The sequence below is a fragment of the Phascolarctos cinereus genome, unplaced genomic scaffold, assembly GCF_003287225.1.
Source record: "Phascolarctos cinereus isolate Bilbo 61053 unplaced genomic scaffold, phaCin_HiC Scaffold_5;HRSCAF=322, whole genome shotgun sequence".
In the NCBI taxonomy this organism is placed as follows: domain Eukaryota; kingdom Metazoa; phylum Chordata; class Mammalia; order Diprotodontia; family Phascolarctidae; genus Phascolarctos; species Phascolarctos cinereus.
The window spans coordinates 35,590,810-35,612,839 of record NW_027555958.1 but is presented as its reverse complement, the minus strand read 5'-3'; the positions used below and the strand labels follow the sequence as shown (position 1 = coordinate 35,612,839).

The 22,030-nt window shown below is 42.5% G+C and overlaps 1 long non-coding RNA gene across 1 annotated transcript in view; it reads left to right on the top strand.

Moving 5' to 3' along the window:
* Positions 1–22,030, top strand: part of LOC144457487 (uncharacterized) — a 39,800-nt gene that overhangs the window by 1,466 nt on the left and 16,304 nt on the right. Inside the window, exon 2 of the long non-coding RNA XR_013486823.1 lies at positions 267–368. This is a non-coding gene — a long non-coding RNA (uncharacterized LOC144457487). The remainder of the gene's footprint in view (positions 1–266; positions 369–22,030) is intronic.

Here is a 22,030-nt window from a genome sequence, read left to right as displayed (position 1 = left end):
CATCGTGGGGGAGGAGGATGAACATGAGACTGCAAGCACCCTTATCTACTTGGACTTGTTTCACATGACTCTGCTTTCATGCTAAATCATTCTAGCCAACTTGACCCCTGGCTGTTCCCAGAACTTGGCATTTCATCTCTGGTCTCATACTTTGGCAGGCCATTCTTCATGCTTAGAGCCCTATTCCAGCCCTCTATCAATGTATCTCAAAGAAGCAAGATATCACCGTCATTAACAAGCATTTATTAATTACCTACTGTTGACAGGCACTGTGCGAAATTCTGGGGATACAAAACAAGGCAAAAATATTGTCCCTGCCCTCGAGGAGTTTGCCATCTAACCGTGGAGATATCATACAGACAACTATGGTATGTGGAGTAAATTGGAGATGATCTCAGAGGGAAGGCCCTGTTGGTAGGGGAATGGGGATAGGAAATGGGGAAGGGTTTTGCAGGATAGAAGAAAGACTCCTGAAGAAGGAGGGGGTGGTAGGATCTTTGGTGAGCCTTGGAAGAAGCTGGAAGGCAGAGGTGAGGAGGGGGAGTAATCCAGGCATAGGGGATAGGCAGCCAGTGAAAAGTCAGGTAGCGTGATTTTCAATGAACAGGCAGTAAAGCTGGGAATAAAGCCAAGAAAAGAGGCCAAGAAAGGTAGGAAGGAAGCAGATAGTGGAGGGCTTTAAAGGTAAAATGAGGCTAACATTTTGATTAAAAATTCAACTGAATTATTTTTAAAAATAAAATAAATTATAAATTAAATTAATTAACAATTGTAAAAGAATAATAACCTAGTATGTGAAGTATTGAACAAAATCAACCCATTAGCTAACACTTCTTAAGTACCTCCTCGGTACCAGGTACTGTCTTAGACACTGGGGATACCAAGACAGACTCTGCCTTCATGGAGCTTCTGTTCCATAGGAAAGACAGCACATACATATACACATTCATATACAAAATCAATACAAGACACTTTATGGGGGCAGCACGCCAGGCAGCCAAGGTCTTTCTTGTTGATTTTCCCCAATTATTTATCTGGTCTGCATCTTGTTTATGCTGAGTTATTTGCCTGTTGTCCCCTCCCATTAGGCTGGAAGCTCCCTGAGGACAAAAACTGTTTTTGGTTTTCTTTGTACCCTCAGCACAGAGTAGTTGTCCCTCAATAAGTGAACACTGACTGACTAGCTGACTAGAGGACAGGCTTCATGTAGGAAGGAGACATTTGAGCTGAATTTGAGAGAAATTAGGGCTTCTGAGAGTTGGGGATATGGAGGAAGAGCAATCCAGGAATGAGGTACAGCTTGAGAAAAGGAGTAGAGGTAGGAAATGGAATATTATATATGAAGGAAGAGCAATAACGCTAAGTTTGGTTGAATTGCAGATTGGGCGAAAGGGAGCCATGAGCAATAAGGATGGAAAGGGAGGTGGGGTCTAAGACCTTGATAGGGTCTAATGGAAAGTTTGCTGAGCTTGAAGGTGGATAAGCCCCAGGTCCCAATCCTCTCTCTGACTTTTACCTTGTGACCTTGGGTGAGTCATTCTCTTAGCCTCAGTTTCCTTATCTGTAAAGTGGAGATAATGGCATCCAGAAGTATTCCAGCTAAATTCGAAATAGGAGTTTATGTTTGATCCTAGCAGTAACAGGAAACCACTGGAGAGCTTTGGTGGAGGGCCAGGGGTTGGGGGGATTGGGAGGCAAGGAGGGAAGGAATCAGTGCTTTAGAAATATCACTTTAGCACTTGTGTGTCAGATCTATTAGATTCCACAGAGAAGAGGCAGGGAGACCAATGTGGAGGCTTTTGTAATAGTCCAGGCAAGAGGTGATGAGATAGTGGACCAAGATGGTGGCCGTATGTATGAAAAGGAGATAGACAGGACAGATGTTGGGGAGGCAGAATTAACAAGACTGGAAACAAGAACCCTGAGTGAATATCCATGCCCTCATTTGCTGTACCTCCTTGTATAGATTCTATGCTTTGGGTTTTGTGGGGGGTTTTTTTGTTTTGTTTTGTTCTGCTAGGCAATGGGGTTAAGTGACTTGCCCAGGGTCACATAGCCAGTAAGTGTCAAGAGGTTGGATTTGAACTCAGGTCCTCCTGATTCCACGGTCAGTGCTCTATCCACTGTACCACCTAGCTGCCCTGATAGCATGCTTTGGAGCAGGGGTTCTTAACCTTGGACATGCTGTTAAAACCTATAGACTAACTTCTCAAAAGCAAGTTCTGTTGGTTTTTTTTAATTCCTAATCGAAAGAAATGCTAATAATAGCTAGCATTTATGTAATGCTAAAGGTTTGCAAAGCACTTTGTTTATTTTCTCATTTGATTTTTACAATGACCTTGGGAGGTAAATGTTATTATCATCCCCATTTTACAGATGAGGAAATTGAAACAGACCGACTAGTCTGACTCGGAGGCTGACATGGTTAGACTTGTACTTTAAGAAGATCTCTTTGCTTAAGGAAGGTCACTTTGATAGCTGAGTGGAAAATGGACGAGTATGAAGAGACACAAGTTAGGGAGAACATGTTGTTGTTGTTGTCGTTCAGTTGTTTCAGTTGAGTCTGACTCTCTGTGACCCCATTTGGGGTGTTCTTGGCAGAGATACTACAACGGTTTGCCATTTCCTTCTTCAACTCATTTGACAGATGAGGAAACTGAGGTCAACAGGGTGAAGTGACTTGCTCAGGGTCACACAGCTAGTAAGCATCTGAGGCCAGATTTGAACTCAGGAAGACTCATCTTCCTGAATCCAGGCTGAGGGCACTCTATCCACTTCAACACGTAGTTGCCCTAGGGAGACCAACCAGAATGCTATTGCATTAGTCCAGATGTTGAAGGCCTGGCCCAAGATGGTATCCATGTCAGAGGAGAGAAGGTGGACTATATGAGAGATGTTTCAAAGATAGAATCGACAAGACATGGTGACTAATTGGATATGGGGTAAGGGGCGTGTGGATGAGAGCAAGGAGTTGAAGATGATACCTAGGTTGTGAGCCTGGGTGACTGGAGGATGGTGGTGTCCTCAATAGCCATGGGGAAGTTAGTAAGAGGGGAAGAGAAAAGGGATGGAAAAGACGAGTTCTAGTTTGGACATGTTTAGTTCAAGATGTCCAATAGGCTGTTGAAGATGCACTAATGAAGGTCAGGAGAGAGGGTAGGGCTGGATAGATTTAAGAGTCATCTGCATAGAGATGATAATTGAATCCATCTTGATGATAAGATCCCCAAATAAAATAGTACAGGAGGAGATGAGAATGAGTCCCAGGCAGAACCCTGGGGGACACCTCCATGTAACAAACATGACCAGGATGAAGATCCAGCAAAGGAAATTGACAAGAAGTCAGAAGAGGAGAACCAGGAGAGAAGAGTTTCACAAAAACATATAGAGAGAAGAGAGTATTGAGGAGAAGAGAGTGATTGACAATAGTCAAACAGAGGAATCAAGAAAGATGAGGATCAAGAAAAAGTAATTGGATTTGGTAATTGAGATCATCAGTAACTTTGGAGAGAGCCATTTTGGTGGAATGATGATGTTGGAAGCTAGACAGGGAAGAAAGAGGAAAGGAAGTATAGACACCAATCTGAGAAGGCCTTCACAAGAAGGAAGGAGATAGGAGGGAGAAATATGTGATGACGGCTAGTGAGGATAGATGGGTCAAGGGAGGGCTTTTTAAAAATGGAGGACAGACTCAAACAGGTTTGAATGCAGCAGGGAAAAAGCCAGTAGACAGGGAGAGATTAAAGAGTTATGAGAAGGGATGATCGAGGGGACAATCTGCTGGAGAAGAGAGAATGGAATAGGATCACTTGTGCATCTAGAGGGGTTGCCTTAGCAAGGAGAAGAGCCACCCCTTCACGTGATACAGAGGTGAAGGAGGAGATAGTGGGAGAAGGCATCTGGATGGATAATGTGAGATGAGGAGGAGGAGGAGGGGAGAAGAGAGAGATCTCAATGAACAGCCTCAGATTTTTCAGTAAATAGGTTCTTAGCTAAAAGGGTTAGAAGTGGGGAGATCCATGGAATATTTGAGGAGGGATGAAAAGGTTTGGAAGAACTATGGTGGTGAGCTGGATAGTGAACTGATTACAGGGGTACGGAAGGATTGCCTTGCTGCAGTGAGGGCCCACTTGAGATTATTTAACATAAATTTGTGTGGAGTCTGTAAGTTTCCCTTTCCCTTTCTTCCACTTCTTCCTCAACCAATTACAATACTCAGAGATGCCAAAGCATGACTCTGGAAGTGAAAGTAACAGATGACACCTTTATTCCTCTACAGGCAGAGTCCAAGAATCCCAAGCAAGCAAGAAAAATTAGCGAGCTCAGATGATAATGGCAGATGCCTGTTTCAACATTGGGCAACATCTGTAATTTTGAGGTCTCTCTAGTCAGCAGTGAGAAAGTCCTGCTAGCACTGAGAGTATTACTCATGTTTGCATGGAGAAATAATAATGTAGAGAAGACCAGAACCTGTTAGCTTCACATTGGCATCTTGCTCCCTCTCCTCAGCTGGACTGTGGTGCCCGAATCACCATCCTTATGACTTAGCTTTTGGTTCTTTAAGGAACTCCACTGAAGGGAGCCAAATGGGCTTTGTCTTTCTTTCTTGTAGGTCTAGGTGCTAGGGCTTATTGCCTAACACATTTTATCTGACTCTATCTGGGTACTTGACAAGCAATTAGTTGGTTTAATTTGCTAATCTTCCCAGCTCCTGGGCAGTAATAACAGATTGTACTCTGCAAACAACTTTATTGAGATTATGATCTCCAATTCTAGCAGATCCTAGAATCATGGAAACATTGAATCTCAGAGTGGGTGGATGGGACACTTCCATGTTCCCCTATCACCCTTCCCACATCAATGGAAAATGGAGTGTGAATGCCTTGTGTCTGGAAAAATAACGGAACCTGGTTTTCTGTGTAACCTTAGGCAAGAAATTTGACTAATCTCCACCTCCTCAACTCCTCCCCTTCTTTCCAGAGAAAAATAATAATCCCTGCCCTCTCCCCACCAAGTTGGACTCTTGTGTGTAAGGCCATACAGAGTCAGGAAGGTACTTTAGAGTTCACATAGACCAACCCACTCATATAGAGGAGAAAGCTGCCACCTACAAAGAAGTGACTTGACCCAATGTTACACAATGGGCTAGTGGCAAAGTAGGATTATAACTCATGGTGGTATAGTGAAAGACAATATTGGACTGGGAGTCATGATTTGGCTTTGGCCAGGTCACTTTTTCTCTCCAGGTCTTAGTTTTCCCTTCTAGAAAATGAGGGACTAGAATCAGGGGTTATTAACTTCTTTTGTGTCATGGACTCCTTTGTCAATCTGTTGAAACCTAATTCTTCCTCAGAAGAATGTTTTTAACTGACTAAAATAAAATACATAGGAAAAAAGAAGGGAGAGAATTTATTTTGAAGTACAGTTATCAACTATTAAAATATACAGTTATCAAAATATTAAAATGTTATAAAATAGTAAAAGTTAGTTATCAAAATATTCAAATATCATCAAATAGTAAGATATGTAGTTATCAAAACATAAAATAACATGATCAAATACTAAAATATATAATTATCAAAATATTAAAATACTATTATCAAAATACTTTTAAAAATAAAGTTGGTGAACCTCAGAATAAGAGTCCCTGGACTAGAAGGCCTCCAGAACTCTTCCATGCTGCGATGCACTGGGTTCATGGAAGACTAAATTTAGAAGTAAAAGAGAGCACAAAGGTCATCGACTCCAACCCTCCTCATTTCATCAACAAGGAATCTGAGGCCCAGAGAGTGGTCCTTCTCCAGGTCACACAGGTAGTAAGTATTTTTTTTCTTTCGACTAGGCAATGGAGTTAAGTGACTTGCCCAGGGTCATATAGCTAGTAAGGTAGTAAGTATTAGAGGTAAGGTTTGAAACCAATTCCTCTGACTCCAAATGTGGGGAAGCAACCTGGTACTTAGCTACATTTGGAGTCAGAAGACTCAGTTTCCAATCCTGGTTTTTCCACATATTAGCTTTGTGACCTTGGGAGAGAAATTTCCTCTCTCTGCCTCAGTTTCCTCATGTGTAAGATGAAGGGGGTGGACTTGTTGCTGGTCATCATTTTTGATGATCATAAGGGTGATGTCCCGACATGCTCATGAATTCGATTTAAGTAAGGCAGAGCTTCGAAAAGCATCAGCCTTGCTCTCTCCTCCAGAACATTGACTGGCCAGTGGTAAGACAAATGTCAAAATGACTGGCGATGGCCTGGGATGCAGTGGATGACCTTGGCCTTTCTAAATTAAGGGATGTACAAGACACTGTCTAAGGCCCCTTCCAGTTGTAAATCTAGAATCCAGTCCTTCTTCTGTTGTCCCTCAAGAGTCATTCAGTACCCAGGACAGGACAGTGTTCCAGGCCCCACCTTGGTCTTCTCACTTGATGGAGAAAGCCAGAATGGTCTTCTTCTAACTTAGTGGGGAAAGCCTCTGCTACTGAGAAACCCCCCCTGTTTTCCCCTACCAGATATTTATCAGCAGCCTGAACCGGACGTGGGCTGCTAGCTGACTGAGTGAGTCAGAGAAGGATTATCAGGGTGGTGGGGGCCCACTTGGCCAACTTTAGAACCAGTACAAGTCCTGAGCCAGCTAAGTTTAGAACAAGCCTTAGTGCTTTGGCACGCTGTGTTCTTTTTTTTCCCAGCTGGTAAAATGGGGGCCCCCTGAGTCCTTCTTTTTTATTGTGGTTTCCTCCTTAAAGACCAGCCCCAAAGGCTTAATTACCAACCAGAATCTTTCTTTTGCTAACACAGTCTGCTCTGTAATTAAGAAAAATAACACCACCAACCAAATCAATTTAACGCTGAAAAACGTGCTGAATAAACTTGACGTAGGGATGTTTTAAAGAACCTCGAAAGTTTTCAGAAACTCAAGAACTCTTCCTTAGGGAAAGGCTTAGGTGACTGACCTCAGGTATTTGACTGGATGTTGTGTGGAAGATGTAGCCCACTCAGTCCATTTGACCTCAGAGGCTAGAACTGGGAACGACTGGGGAAGGTGCTAAGAGTCATATTGAGGCTTTAAATCAAGAAAAAGCCTTCCTAAGAACTGGAGGTCTCCAAAAGACTTTTAGGTTGCTGTAGGAGGGAGGGAGCTTCTCTCTGGAGGTGTTTGAACAGAAGCTAGATGACCACTTACTTGTTGAGCTTCTGGTAGAGGGAATAATTTTTCCAGGCACAAGTTAGACTGAAGCGCCTTCTAACTCTGGAATTGCGGTCGTGTGATTATAATTCTCATTCTGACCCAGCTCTGCTGAATTCCTTAATGTTCCTTCTGCAGAGGAGAATAGATAAGAAGACATGATCGGATAAGCTCTCAGCACGGAGCTTGCATACGGCTCTAGCCCAGAGTGCATTTTGCGCGTCCTGAACCCCTCTGGCACAGTCTGATGAAATCTATGGGCCCCTTCTCAGAATGTTTTTAAATGCATAAAATAAGATACATAGTGTTATGAAGGAAACCAAGGGTTAATGAAAATAAAGGTGATTCTCTTTCCCTCCCCCCCAAACGACATCAAGTTCCTATACCTCCTAAAAATCTCTCCATGGACCCCAGGTTAAGAATTCCTGCTTTAGATACTTTGAAACAGAGAATTCTTTGTCATACAGCATATGTATTATCTCTTGGTGGATTATTATCTGTCTTTGCAGCAAATTATAATTTCAGGGTGGTTCCCTTCCCCCACCATAATTTAGTGCTTGCTTACAGAACTAGAACTTTTACAGGACTGTTAGCCTGATGCAAACATAACTAGGAAGGTAAATCTGGTGCCTCAGAGTCATGTGATCGGCTTCGAAGCCAAATGGAACTGCCTTCTGGATAAGATGTGCCATTACAGTCCCTCCCTCTCCCATCCCCAAGGGTGGGTCGCGTAGTGATGACTGTGTTTTATGCCGGAAGCCTGTGCTCCACATTGGGCTCCACTGTCTGAGATTGGGGATGTCTACCTGATTAATGTCTGCCCTATTTAATAAATACACACACTTTGGGTACCTGGACTGGCATCTTCACAGTCTCCCTGGAGAGTTTGTTTATTTCATTGAAGGCTTCTGTGATTGTTGGGGACTGACCCTTAGCTGATCAAAACCTCATTTGTTGAATCCGATAGCTTGATAAATCATCATTGTGTTTGCTTCTTGGTTCCTAAGGCTAATTGTTGGGAGGTGTTTAAATATACTTTGGGATTTCTTTGGCACAGTTTTTAATTTGCTAAGTTTCTAATAGGGACAGCTAAATGAATGAACCAATGAATGAATGAGCTGAGAGCAGATAGACATAATAACTGACATCTACATAGCCTTTAGGAGCTGCAAAACACTTTACATATGTTATCTCATGAGAACCTCCTAACACTGTGAGACAGGTACAGTAGGTGTTATCTCTTTCACGCTAATGAAGAAAGGGAGGCTCAGGAGGCTTACCCAGGGCTGTGTAGTAAGTATGAAAGACAGGAATCGAACCCATGTCTTCCCAGATTCCAGTGCTTTTCCCGCTAGAGTATGTTGCCTCCAGGCTGTGGCATGGAAGGCTCCATATACTCAGTTATTGATTGTTAATATATATTAGCCAGCTGAAGATGCACATTAGCCAGTTGAAAATGCACATTGGCCAATTGAAGATGTATATTGGCCAGCAGAAGATGCACACTGGCCAGCAGAAGATGCACATTGGCCAGCTGAAGATTCACACTGGCTAGTTGAATATACATATTGGCCAGCTAAATATACACACACATTGGCCAGCTGAAGATGCACATTGGCCAACTGAAGATACACATTGAGTACCTGAAGATGCACATTAGCCAGCTAAAGGAGAATGCAGTAGCCTCAAGAGTCAGGTGATTTCCCTGGATTTTGAAGAGTAAAAGGCAAGAGGTTCCAAATTCAAGCAAAAGGAGTGTGTGTGTATCGAGAAGGAAGAAAGAAAGGAGTCAGTGGAAGGAGGCACAAGGAAATTCAGCTGACAAAAGCTGGGAGGTCAAAGTAACCTACACTCAAAACTGTCTCAATTTCCTGCTCTAGTCATTCTAACTTCCTGACTTTTATGTCTCTGCCATTTGTCTCAACTGAATTCTGTGGCAAAAGAGATCAGCTAGTTACTGCTCTTTAATGAACGGCCAAAACACATTTAGGAGGCAGTGCAGAACAGTGGAAAGAGCCCTGGCTTGGTGGTCAGAAGACCAGGGTTCAAATATCTCCTAACACTGCCTGGATGACCTTAGACAAGTCACTTAAAACTCCCTGGCCTCAGTTTCCTCATCTGTAAAATGAGAGGGTTGGACCAGATGGCTTCTGAGGTCCCTCCTGGCTCTAAAGCTTTAATCCTATCATTCACTTCATTTTCTTGGGCCTCAGTTTCCTTATCTGTAAAATGAGAAAGTTGAACCAGATGGCCTCTCAGGTTCCTTCCAACTTTAGATCTATCACCTTAAGAACATTTGAGGTATAGAGCAAGTTCTCCATGGACTGTGTCTCTGGGGATTGTACAGTCTGACCAGAGGGATGAGAAAAAAGTAAAACCAGCAGAAACCACAGATGGGGCAACTCACCTCCAACTGTTCGTGTCTCACTACTGGCAGACACAGTGGATTAGCAGAGGCACCCGTAGTCTTGGGATAGTGTGTGTGCCTAGGAAAAGTCTTCAAGCTGTAGAACCCACGGCAGGCAAATTCCATGCCCCGGCTGGGATAGCCCTGATTTGGAGTCAGAAGAACCAGATTTGACTAACTCTGCTACTCACTATTTGTGCGACCTTGGGCAGGTCTCTTAACTTCCCTAGATCTCGGTTGGACTAGATGATTTTTAGTGGGCTTTTCTACCTCTAATCATTTCTGAGCCAAGGAATCAGTGCCCAAGGGAGAGGGTGAGTTGGCGTGAATGCCCCAGAAACAGAAGGTGTCACAGTGTATTGGGGTTTGAAATGGAAGTATTGCAGTTTGGACTGGAATAGAAAGAATGTAGAAGGGAGTATTATGGAATTGGGGCAGTGCAGTGGTTAGAGCCTAAAGTCAGGAAGGCTCATTTTCTTGAGTTCAGATCTGACCTCAGACACTTAGTACATCTTCCTGGTCCAAGATTATATATTGGAGAATGCCTTGAACCAATGCAGGATGGCTCCCAGGAAGAGGAGAGGCTGGATCTGAAATTTACGGGAGGCATGTAGCAAACTTCTGACAGGAAGAGCCGAATTTAAATGCTGCTTCAGACTCCTACTAGCTGTGTGGCCCCTGGTCAGTAGCCTCACCTCTCTGGACTTAATCTTTCAAATTCAGATAAGAAGAATACCTACCTCACCAAGGTTTTTGTGAGGATCAGATGAGGTAATGCATATGAGGCATTTGGCATACCTTATTTTTTATTTTATTTTTTTTTCTTGTTACATGTTAAAAACAATTTTTAAAATTCACTTTTTAAAAATTTTGAATTCCAAATTCTCTCCCTCTGTGTCTCCCCTCCCCCATCCCTGAGATAGCAAGCAATTTTATATAGGTTATACATGTGCAGTCATGCAAAACATATTTCCATATTAGTCATTTTGCAAAAGAAAACACAAACCAAAAAAAAAAAAAAGAAAGAAAGAAAAAGAAAAACATGAAAAAAATGGAAGTAAAAAATTGTATGCTTTGATCTGTTTTGAGATTCCGTCAATTCTTTCTCTGGAGGTGGTTAGCATTTTTCATCATAAGCCTTTTGGAACTTTGTACACTTTAAAGCACTATATATATATATTCTTAACAGTAGCAGTAGTAGTGGACGGCTAGGTGGTGCAATGAATAGAGTGTCAGACCTGGAGTTAGGAAGACTCATCTTCATGAGTTCAAATCCAGCTTCAGCTACTTACTAGCTGACCTTAAGGCAAGTCATTTAGCTCTGCTTCAGTTTCCTCATCTGTAAAATGACCTGGAGAAGGAAAGGGCATACCACTCGTATTTTTGCCAAGAAAACCCCCAGAAGGGGTCATGAAAAATCAGATACCACTGAAACAACTCAACAGCTACAGTAGTGGACAGAATTGGCCCCAGAGCCAGGAAGACCTGGGTTCAAGTCATGCCTGGCTAGGTGACCCTGGGCATATTACTTAACCTTCAAAGTGCCCTAGCCCAGTGGTGTCAAATTCAAATAGAAATGGATTTCTGTTTGCTGCATGCTAACTTAGAAAACCAAAAATTAACATTATCTATGTTTTATTATATTTTTGCCTATGAGTTTTACATTTCTGTCCTAGACAACGCTCTAACACTATAACTTTTAGGGAGGTTACTGAGCTGCCTTATTGGAGGACATTTCTTTACCACCAGTGAACTCCCAGGCCCAGCCCCAGCCCTAGCTCTGTAATTCTGATTCCTAGGCCTGCGGATCACTGACCACCAGAAATGCTCTGGCCATTGTGTGGAACTTGGAATTTCACATTCCTGGCAATCCTGAGGATGGTTTAGGTTGAGAGGCTGCTAAGGAGAAGTGGAATGGCTGTGGCTGATGCCCAGAGGCATGGAGGAAACAAGTACTCTGACAGATTTGGCCAGAATGAGGTGGTCTCCCCAGGCAGGTTCCATTGAAAGCAATGAGTTTGGACACCAGCTGCTGAGAAAATCAGGTGCTCACTAATTGAATATTAGACTACAGTGTTTTAGGACCAGCCATGGCATAGATAGATAGATGAATGGATGGATAGATAGAGACAGATGGATGGATAGATAGAAAGATTGGATGGATAGATGGATAGATAAATAGATAGAGATAGACAGATAGATGAGTAGATATGGATGGGTGGATGGATAGATAGATAAAGCATTAAATAAGCACCTACTATGTGTCAGGTACTGTGTTAAGCACTGAAGATTCAAATACAAGCAAGCAAGGTAGTCTTGCTTATATTCTAGTGATGGAAAGTAGCACATAGAGAGAGGCCCTGGAAGGGGGTAGGGGAGTGGTATGGAATTCGAAATCATGGTTGCATTGGAGGGCTGGGCAAAGAAAAGGGCCAAACCTCACTTATCAGAGCTGAGGGACCCAGACACGGGTTTGGGGAGATAGGATGAGGAGAATGAGTGGTGTGGTGTAGAAAGGAGTTGGGGAAGTCCTGAGGAAGTCTGGGTGCCAAAGAATGATCAGACTGGAATAAACTTAACAGATTCTCCAACCTGGCCATCTCATTTTAGAGAAGAGGAAAGGGAAATCACCCCAAGTGGTGATGGTCATATAACTAACTAATGGCTGAATCTCAGATTTGAACCTGGATCTCATAGTACAGTAGAAAGAGCCCTGGCATCAGAGGACCTGAGTTCAAGTCTCAACTTGGTTGCTAAATTTACTACCCATGTGACATTGGGCAAGTCACTTAACCTACATGGGTCTCAGTTTCCTCATCTGCCAAATGAGGGGCTTAGATTAGATGGCCTGGAAGGTCCTTTCTAAGGTCTAACTCTATGACCTTAGGATCATGTTCATTTTCCCCAGTGTCTTACACATACGTGAGTATACAAAAGATCTATGATTTTTGTCAGCTTAGGGAATTCTCAGTTGGGAAACACCCTCCACCAAGGCAGATCGTGACCCATTTCTGACTTAGAACATGAATTGCTTCTAAGTCACAGAGAAGTGAAGTCACTTACCTAGGGTCACACAGCCAGAAAGCATTAAAAGTAAGATTTCAGTCCGGATCTTCCTGGCTCCAAATTCAGCAATCTAATCACTACTAGGCCAAGCAATCTTGTACACAGTAGGTGCTTGATTTTTTTTCCCCAGGCAATTGGGGTTAAATGACTTGCCCAGGGTCACGCAGCTAGTGTCAAGTGTCTGGTGTGAGGCAGGATTTGAACTCAGGTCCTTCTGACTACAGGGCCAGTGCTTTATCCACTGACCCACCTAGCTGCCCTGGTGCTTGATTTTTTTAAAATGGAATTTAATCAAATTTACCACCCTCCCCATCCCCCTTTCAAGTAGACACCATGGGGGGAGCTGGCCTCGGAGTCAGGAAACCTTGTAGTCAAGCCTTACTTCTGATACATGTCAGCCGTGTGACTCTGGACCAGCTCCTTCATGTCTGGACCAAGGACAGCTTTCTGAGATGCTCAATTGCACAGTTTGTTACCATCTGCGTTAGTAGAGGGAATTCAGTGCCTGGGAGCCCTCTTCTAATAATGAAATGACAAGTCTGATTTTTAAAAAAGCAGCACCATTTTAAGGTTTCCAAAGCACCTTTTGTGCAATATCTCATTTAACCTCACAACATCCTTGTGAGACAGGCCCTACATATATAACCCCCATTTTATGGATGAGAAAGTTGAGGCTCGGATAGCCTGTGATCATAGGCTCTTAAATCCAGAGCTGCTTGTTGGCAGACTGGAAGAGACCTTGAAACCACCCGGTCCAGCCTCCCTCACTGTTGGTTGGTTGACTGTTGTCCCTTGTTCTTGAAGAGGACCAAAATGCCATCACTATGTTGAAATCAAAGTACAGTGAGTTGACTGTGGCTGATCAGACCAATGTGAGCTTGGAAGACCCTTCCACAGATCAGGCACAAATTGAGATCCCAGCCAGAAGGCAAATAACAGTGAGAAATCAAACCCAAGTCTTCCTATCCTTAGGTCCAGCACTCTATTCACTACTGCCAGATACCCTTTGCCTGGTCCTAGCTCCCCCCTCCACCCCTTCCAACTCTATTGTTTCTTTTTTCCCACTTCCCAGGCTGGGAAGACTTGCTATCATTCCCTCTTTGGCCTAGAGACTTCCTTTTCAATTTCTTTTGCTTTTTCATTCAACAAAAACCAATCTGGCTTGACTTTCCCATGTTCTTGTTACTGTCTAAATTGTTCTCCTGGAACAATTTCTACTATGACATCAATGCTGTAAAAACAAACTTTGAAAAAACTCTGATCAGTACCATGACCAACCGTAAAGGCAGAGGCCGGAGAATGAAGCCTGTTACTCACCTCCTGCCAGAGAGGGGCTGGACCCAGGGTGCAGAAGGAGATGTGCCTTTGGGGGCATGACCTACGTGGGACTGAATTTTGTTTGACTGTGTTTATTTGTTACCAGGGTTGTTGTTATTGTTGTTTTCTTTTTCCCAGTGGAGGAGGGAGGAAAAAAAAATAAATGCTTGATAATTTAAAAAATAATTTAAGAAATAATAAATCGTTCACTTGACTCTGCTCCTTTTCTCTCCATCTATTCTTATAAGTCATGGAAATGTTCTCATTTCACAACAGCTCCCAGTCAGCAGAGTGATTTAGGACGGAGACTTTCTGTTTCCCGCTTAGCTCTCCTGCAGATGGAAGACATCGAGGCCCAGAGAGGTTAAATCTTTTGTTTCAAAGTCACCCAGGAGGCTGGAGGGTGGTTGGGAACAATGCTCCCAGATCGGGCCTTGTTTATCCTTCTGTCCCTTAATTCGCTTACTCCCTGCTCCTTAAAAGCTGCAGCCCTGTTTGGTTTGGGGAGCCAGAGGGTTTGCGGCTTTGTACAGGCACTCCTTCTCAGGTGTTTTCTTGCATGGGAAAACTGTGTTACCTGTTTGGAGAAAGTCTTTCCTTTCCTTTCCCATAATGAGGGGAATGAATGTTTTGGAGGGTTGGGTCCACTTAGCAAGGCAGTGATGGATTTGGAATTCCCACTCTGGGATGGAGCCCATGATATCTAGGGGACCCCAGAGCCCTGATCTAGTGTCATCCCTTTGTACAATGCTGATGTCTTTACATCATCTAAATCCACTAAACCCGCTCCCTCCCCACCCCCCACCTCCTCCACTTTCCACCTCTTGCCCTGAGGATGGTAATCAGACTAACACAACGTCAGTTGTAGTCCTATGGCTCCTCTCATTATCCCTGGGTGTCTTGGCTGGGTCCTCATTCATGCAGATCTTCATGAGTTTACACACATATGGGGAGATACCTGGAGGAATGTTGGGTCAAAGGCCTTCCAGGGCAACCTGCAACCAGCAAGAATCCCCAGGTTCAGGACCTCTTTCTGTCCACAAATCTGCTTCTGCTTCAATTAATTTAGGGTTAGGGTTAGGGTTAAGGTTATACCCAGACTCTGTGTGTGTGTGTGTGTGTGTGTGTGTGTGTGTGTGTGTGTGTGTGTGTGTATCTATCTCTATTAGAATGTAAGCTTCTTGAATTCAGGGACTATCTTTTCTATCTATAATACCTAATACCTAATAGCTAGTACCATTGGCAAACAATAGGTGCTTAATCCTTTTCCATTCATTTATTCATTCAAGTGTGCACCAGGTACTTTGATAGGCAGCTGGAGATAGAAAGACAAAAAAGAAAGCCTGCCTTCAAGGAGCTTCCATTCTATTGGAAATAGCAAGAGATGTATAGCTTAAACAGAACCCTCCTCACTATTCCTGGGATTGTTTGGTTGGGTGCAACAAACTCTGGCCAGAGCATGAGTCCTGGTGGAGGTCACTTCTGCTCTCAACTTGGCCTGTACATTGCTCAGCCCAGCCATGATGCTGGAATAGAGCTTGATCCCCCAAACCATGTATTATCCAGGCACATTAATCAAGGCAGCTGTCCTCGGCCCAGAGTCTGGGCCTTGAATAAAAGGATTTGTTCTGTAAAGTTTGGGATTCAGTTAAAGAGTTGCACTTGAGGACCTAGAGAGCCACATGGGGCCTTGAGGCTGAAGGTTCCCCACCCCTGGCCCAGACCCAGATCTCCATAGCTACTTGTTGACCAGGCCAGAAAAAGTAGCCTTATAGGACAGCCTGGGAAAGATTGAGAAAAGGAGTTCTTAACCTTTCTTGTTCCTTGAAGCCCTGGCAGTCTGATAAAACCTTTGGACCCTTTCTCAGAATAAAGTTTTTAGATGCATAAAATAAAATGGAGTGAATTACAAAGGAAATCAATTTTACCAAAATAGTTATCAAATCATTTTTTAAAAATAGTTCATGGCTCCCAGGCGAAGAGCTTGATATTGAAGAATGGGTTTGCTGAGCCCTTCACTTTCCCTTCCAGAGTTCTAGAACTATTCATTAAAAAGAAAAGCCAGGGGGGGGACATTAGGTGGCCCAGTGGATAGAGCACTGGCCCTGAAGTCAGGAGGACCTGAGTTCAAATTCAGCCTCAGACCAAACACTTGACACTTACTAGCTGTGTGACCCTGGGCAAGTCACTTAGCTCCAGTTGCCTAAAAAAAAAAAGAAAAAGAAAAGTTAGGTGTGAAGGCCAAGAAAAAACTATGGGACCCTGGCTGCTGTTCCATCCAGGACAAGCATTCCCTACCTTTGATATGCAGTCTGTTAGACCAGTTGGCAGGGATGGTTATTACCAAAAAAAAAACCTTACATGACAACTTTATTATATTTTAAAAAGGAATAGCAAGTTGTACATAGATTTGCAGTTTCATGTACGATCATCTTTTTTTAATTATACTGTGCTATGGAATTGCTTGTTTTATTTCATAAATTAAAAATAAAATAAATTTTAAAAAACTATACTTCTGTAGGGCTTCTTCTGATCCATATCTGAAGGAGTGATAATGGAAAACAGTCTTTCAGACCCAGTACAGCCTGAGGGCAGGAAGACACTCATGGACTTGGAGTCCTAAGACCTGTGTTCAAATTCCTGCTCTGACATTTATTACCTGTGTGACCTTGGGAAAGTCACAACCCCTCAGGGTCTCAGTTCCTTACCGGTCTAGTAGCTAAGGAGCTTTCCAGCTTCATACTGATGATTCCATGGCCCTGGGATGCTTGGGTTGCGCAATGAACCAGGCCTTTTTTCTGAGGTTGATAACTTGAAGAGTTTCTAGACCTGGGGGAGGTAAGAGGTAGGGGGGAATGGGGAGTCTTTTGCCTTTCTTTGTCTGTCCAGCTCTTAGCACAGTGCCTGGCACATAGAAGGTACTTAATAAATGTTTACTTACTGGCTTGCTATTTCAAGGATAGCGTCATCTGCTTCTGGGATCCTGCCAAATGCATCCAATTGTTTCAAGCTGTCCTTGGGTGTCTTCTTCCATAGCACCAGTTATTTACTGAACCAGAGAAGCACCTGGAAGACACAAAGTTATAGAAGGAAGTGGGGTAAGCTGGAAAAATGTTTCAATTTCAAGATAGAGCCCAGGTTTGAATTCTCCCTTTGCTACGTACTGCTTTGTGTGACCTTCAGTCAGTCACTTCAACTCTTTAGGTCTTAGCGTCTCATCCGCAAAATGTGACGATAGGATTAGATGGCCTTCAAGGTCCCTTCTAGTTCTAAATCTATGATGCAGTGTGGTAGAGTGGATAGGCACTGGGCTTGGACTCAGGAAGACCGGGGTTCCAATGCTGCGTTAGACATTTCCTGGCTATGTGATGCTGTGCAAATCACTTACCCATTCTGTGCCTCGGTCTCCTTATCTGTAAAATGAGGGGATTGGGCTCATAGAAGCATAGATTTAGAACTGGAAGGCCCCTTAGAAATCACGGAGGTCACCCTCTCATTTTACAGGTGAGTCCATGGTCACACAGTTTGTAAGCATCTGAGGTCGATGATCTTTAAGGGTGCCTCCCCCCAGCTCTCAATCTATAATCCCACGAGCCCCCAAGACACAAAGTAAATGGTCCAATGGTCTGTAAGGATGCAAGGCAAGGGGGGCCCTCAACTCCACAAGACACCATGGCTGTTTTTCAGTTAGTGAGGATATCTTGACATCTGAAGTGTCTTCACCCTGAAGGTGCCTCCCTGGGGGAGTGGGAGTTCAGCCCTACCCTAAGGCTTTCCAGGAAACCTTTCCAAGGTTCAGGGTGCCTCTGGGAACCTGAAAAACTAGTTCTCAGCCCCTTTCTTGATGTATCCTTATCTGCTGCAATAGCTTATGAGAAGAAACTGATGTGTCCAATGATGCTGGGAGTGAAGGAGGGGCTCAGGGAGGGGTGTGGTGCGTTCCTTTTAGATCATACCATCTTTCTTCACACTCCCACCATGGGTGTGCTTCTTTCCAAAGAGAATAGATGCAAGAAAAGCACTTAGCCATCTGGGAGGAGCTGCTGGAAGCCAATGCCATACTTGCACATGGAGACAGTATCCCTAGCGGGACCAGCCCTCCAGTACCATCCACGTGAGCCGGAAGAAACCAGAGCACCCCTTGCCACCTTTTTTAGCCAGTCATTTCTTGAAATTCCCCCGACTTCCCTGGTACACATTAAAGCTTCCCTTGTAACAAAGAGAAACAGTTAAGCAGGGAGAAGTGATACAGTAATAATATGCCCAGCATTTAGCTCCAGGGTCCCACATGCTCTGCACAGAAATGATGGAACTTTATTGGTTTGTCAATCACTCAGTTCCCTCTTCAGCTATTGCTCCTCCCATTTACGTTGCTATGGCCAATATATGATATGATTCTGTTTAATTCCCTATCACTTCATACAAGGCTTCCTGTATTTTAAGAACAAGAGAGAAACAGAGAGAGAGAGAGAGAGAGAGAGAGAGAGAGAGAGAGAGAGAGAGAGAAAGGGAAAGGGTTTTGTTGATTATCTAGACTTAAGAAAGTGATGGAAAAAATGTTAATAATGCAGATTAAACTTAAAAATGTGTATTATGTACTCCCCCCTTCCCAGAGCTGGTTGTTAAACATTTACCAGTACACTCCTGACTTTTTTGAGTGACCAGAACAATACGTAGAGTGGAGTGAGTGCCGTTGTGCCCCCAGTGAGACCATGAGTATGAAAGCATAGGTCTGACTATATTCCTAAAACCTCCCTGCCAGCCAGACTTTCCTAGAAATTCATGTAGTCTATCTGTCTGGTACTCTTACTGGCTAAGATTAATCTCTAAGGAAGGAAGGAAGAAGATAGGAAGGAAGGAAGAAGATAGAAGGGAAGGAAGGAAGGAAGCAAAAAGAAAGGAGAACAAAAAGAGGTATTGAGGATGGAAAAAAAGAAAGGAAGAAGGAAGGAACAAAAGTAGGAAAGAAGGGAAGAAAGAGAAGGAAGGAAGGAAAGAAAAAGAGAAAGAAAGAAGAAAGAAAGCACCTGCAGACTTCTTAGGAGCTCATTCAGCCAGATCCATTAGGCCTTACTCTACTGGAGGTTCACCTTTGTTCTCACCTACATTCCAGGATGTTGCAACATGCTGATGTGCTGTTGGGAAAACCCAAATTTGGTTATTTGAGCAGGCATTCCAATATGCCCTTTTAAAAATCATTAACTTTGCAAGGTAGTAGGAGCTAATTCTCTTCTTTTAAAAAATTCATATTTTTTTCCATAGCAATTTTATAGAGCTAGAAAAAATAATAACAAGATTCATCTGGAAGAACAAAAGGTCCAGAATATCAAGGGAATTCATGAAAAGAGATGCAAGGGAAGATGGCCTAGTCATACCGGATCTTCAATTGTATTATAAAGCAGCAATCATCGAAACTACTTGGTATTGGCTAAGAAATAGAGTGGTGGATCCGTGGAATAGGTTAGGTACACAAGATACAGTACGATTATGTAATCAATGTAATCATTGACTATAATAATCTACTGTTTGGTAAACCCAAAGACCCCAGCTTCTGGGATAAGAACTCACTCTTTAACAAAAACTTCTGGGAAAACCGGAAAACAGCATGGCAGAAACTAGGCACAGACCAACATCTTATACCATATACCGAAATAAAGTCAAAATGGGTACCCAAGTTAGATATAAAGGCTGATAATTATATGCAAACTGGGAGAGCAAGGAAGTTTATCTGTTAGATTTATGGAGAACAGAAGAATTTATGACCAAATAAGAGATAGAGAACATTATGAAATACAAAATGGATAATTCTGATTACATTCAATTGAGAAGTTTTTACACAAACTAAGTCAATGCAACCAAGATTAGGAGGGAAGCAGGAAGCTGGGAAAGAATTTTTACAACCAGTGTCTCTGATAAAGGTCTCATTTCTCAAATATATAGAGAACTAAGTTAAATTTATAAGAATACAAGTCATTCTTCAATTGATAAATGGTCAAAGGATATGAACAGGCAGTTTTAAGATAAAGAAATTAAAGCTATTTATAATCATATGAAAAATGCTCTGAATCACTATTGATTAGAGAAATGCAAATCAAAACAACTCTGAGGTACCATATCACACCTATCAGATTGGTTAACATGACAAAATGGGAAAATGATAAATGTTGGAGAAGATGTGGGAAAATTGGAACACTAATGCATTGTTGGTGGAGTTTTGAACTGATCCAACCATTCTAGAAAGCAATCTGGAACTAAGCCCAAATGACTATGAAAATGTGCATATCCCAAAGAGATAAAAAAATGGAAAAAGGACTCACATGTACAAAAATATTTATAGCAGCTCTTTTTGTGGTATCAAAGAATTAGAAATTGAGGGGATGCCCATCAACTGGGAAATGGCTGAACAAGTTGTGGTATATGAATGTAGCGGAATACTTTTATGCTGTAAGAAATGATGAGCAGGCAGACTTCAGAAAAACCTGGAAGGACTTACATGAGCTGAGGCTGAGTGAAATGAGCAGAACCAGAAGAACATTGTACATAGTAACAGCCACACTGTGCATATGACTGACTTTGATAAACTTGGCTCTTCTCAGCAATGCAAGGATCTAAGACAACTCCAAATGACTCATGGTAGAAAATGCTATCCACATCCAAAGGAAGAACTATGGAGTCTGAATGCAGATCAAAGCATACTATTTGTTCTTTTTTAAAATTTTTTCTTCTGTTTTGTTTGGTTTCTTCTTTCTTGTGGTTCATCCTATTGGTTCTAATTCTTCCTTACAACAAGACTAATGTGGAAATGTTTAATAGGAATATATATGCAGAGCCTGTATCAGATTGTATGCTGTCTTGGGGAAGAAGGAAGGGAGGGAGAGGGATAAAATTTAAAACTCAAAAGCTTATAGAAGCAAATGTTGAAAACTAAAAATAAGTTAGTTAATTAAAAGAAAAAGAAAAAAAGTCACATTTTATTTTTTCAATTTGGAATATTTTTCAATTTTTTCAACAAAAACCTATTTTGTTTTTCTATCACCTCCCCTCATCCTACTAGAAAGAAAAAAAAAAGAAAAGAAAAACAGAACCCTTGTAACAAGCATAATCCAGCAAACCTATTCCCACATTGATCATATCCAAGTAATATATATGTCTCAATCTGCACCCTGGGTCCAGCCACTCTGTCAGGAGATAGACAGCAATAGGGTTCATCCTCAGTCCTCTGGAATCATGGTTGGTCATTGTACTGATCAGAGTTCTTAAGTCTTTTAGAATTGTTTGTCTCTGTGATGTTATTGTATAAATGGTTTCCCTGGTTCTGCTCATTTCACACTACATCAGTTCATACAAGACTTTCCAAGTTTCTCTGAAACTGTCTCTGATTCTTTCTTTAAGCCCAATAATATTCCATTACATTCATATATCATAATTTGTTTAGTCATTCCCCGCTTAGTTTCTTATTCTCTGCCACCACAAAAGAAAAGAGAAACTGCAAATATTTTTGTACACATGGGTCCTTTTCCTCTTTCCTTGATCTCTTCAAAGGCATAAACCTATTAGTGGTATTGCTGGGTCAAAGGCTATGAACGGTTTAGTTAATTTTTGGGCATAGTTCCAAAATGCTTTCCAGAATGGCTAGACCAATTCACAGCTTCACCAGTAGTGGATTTATGTGCCTGTTTTTCCCACTGTGAGGGCTATTTCTCCAGCAGTATTCCCAGTATTCTCCAGCTATATTCAGGGTCAATTATCCATCCCTCAAGCAAGCATGAAGCCCTCATCCAAGTAAGTCTCAGGTGGACCTGCAATTTCATTGGCATAGGGAATTCCTGATGAAGGAATTTGTGCTTATACATCCCTCCACTTGAGGTCCAATGAGTGGTATTCTGTCATTGCCTTGGTATTCTAGTGTTGGGCCCCAGAGGTCTTTTTAAGACTTTATGGAATGTTTACTTTTGTTTTGGTTTTTTGGCTAGGCAATGGGGTTGAGTGACTTGCCCAGGGTCACGTAGCTCGTTAGTATCAAGTGTCTGAGGTCAGATTTGAACTCAGGTTCTCCTGA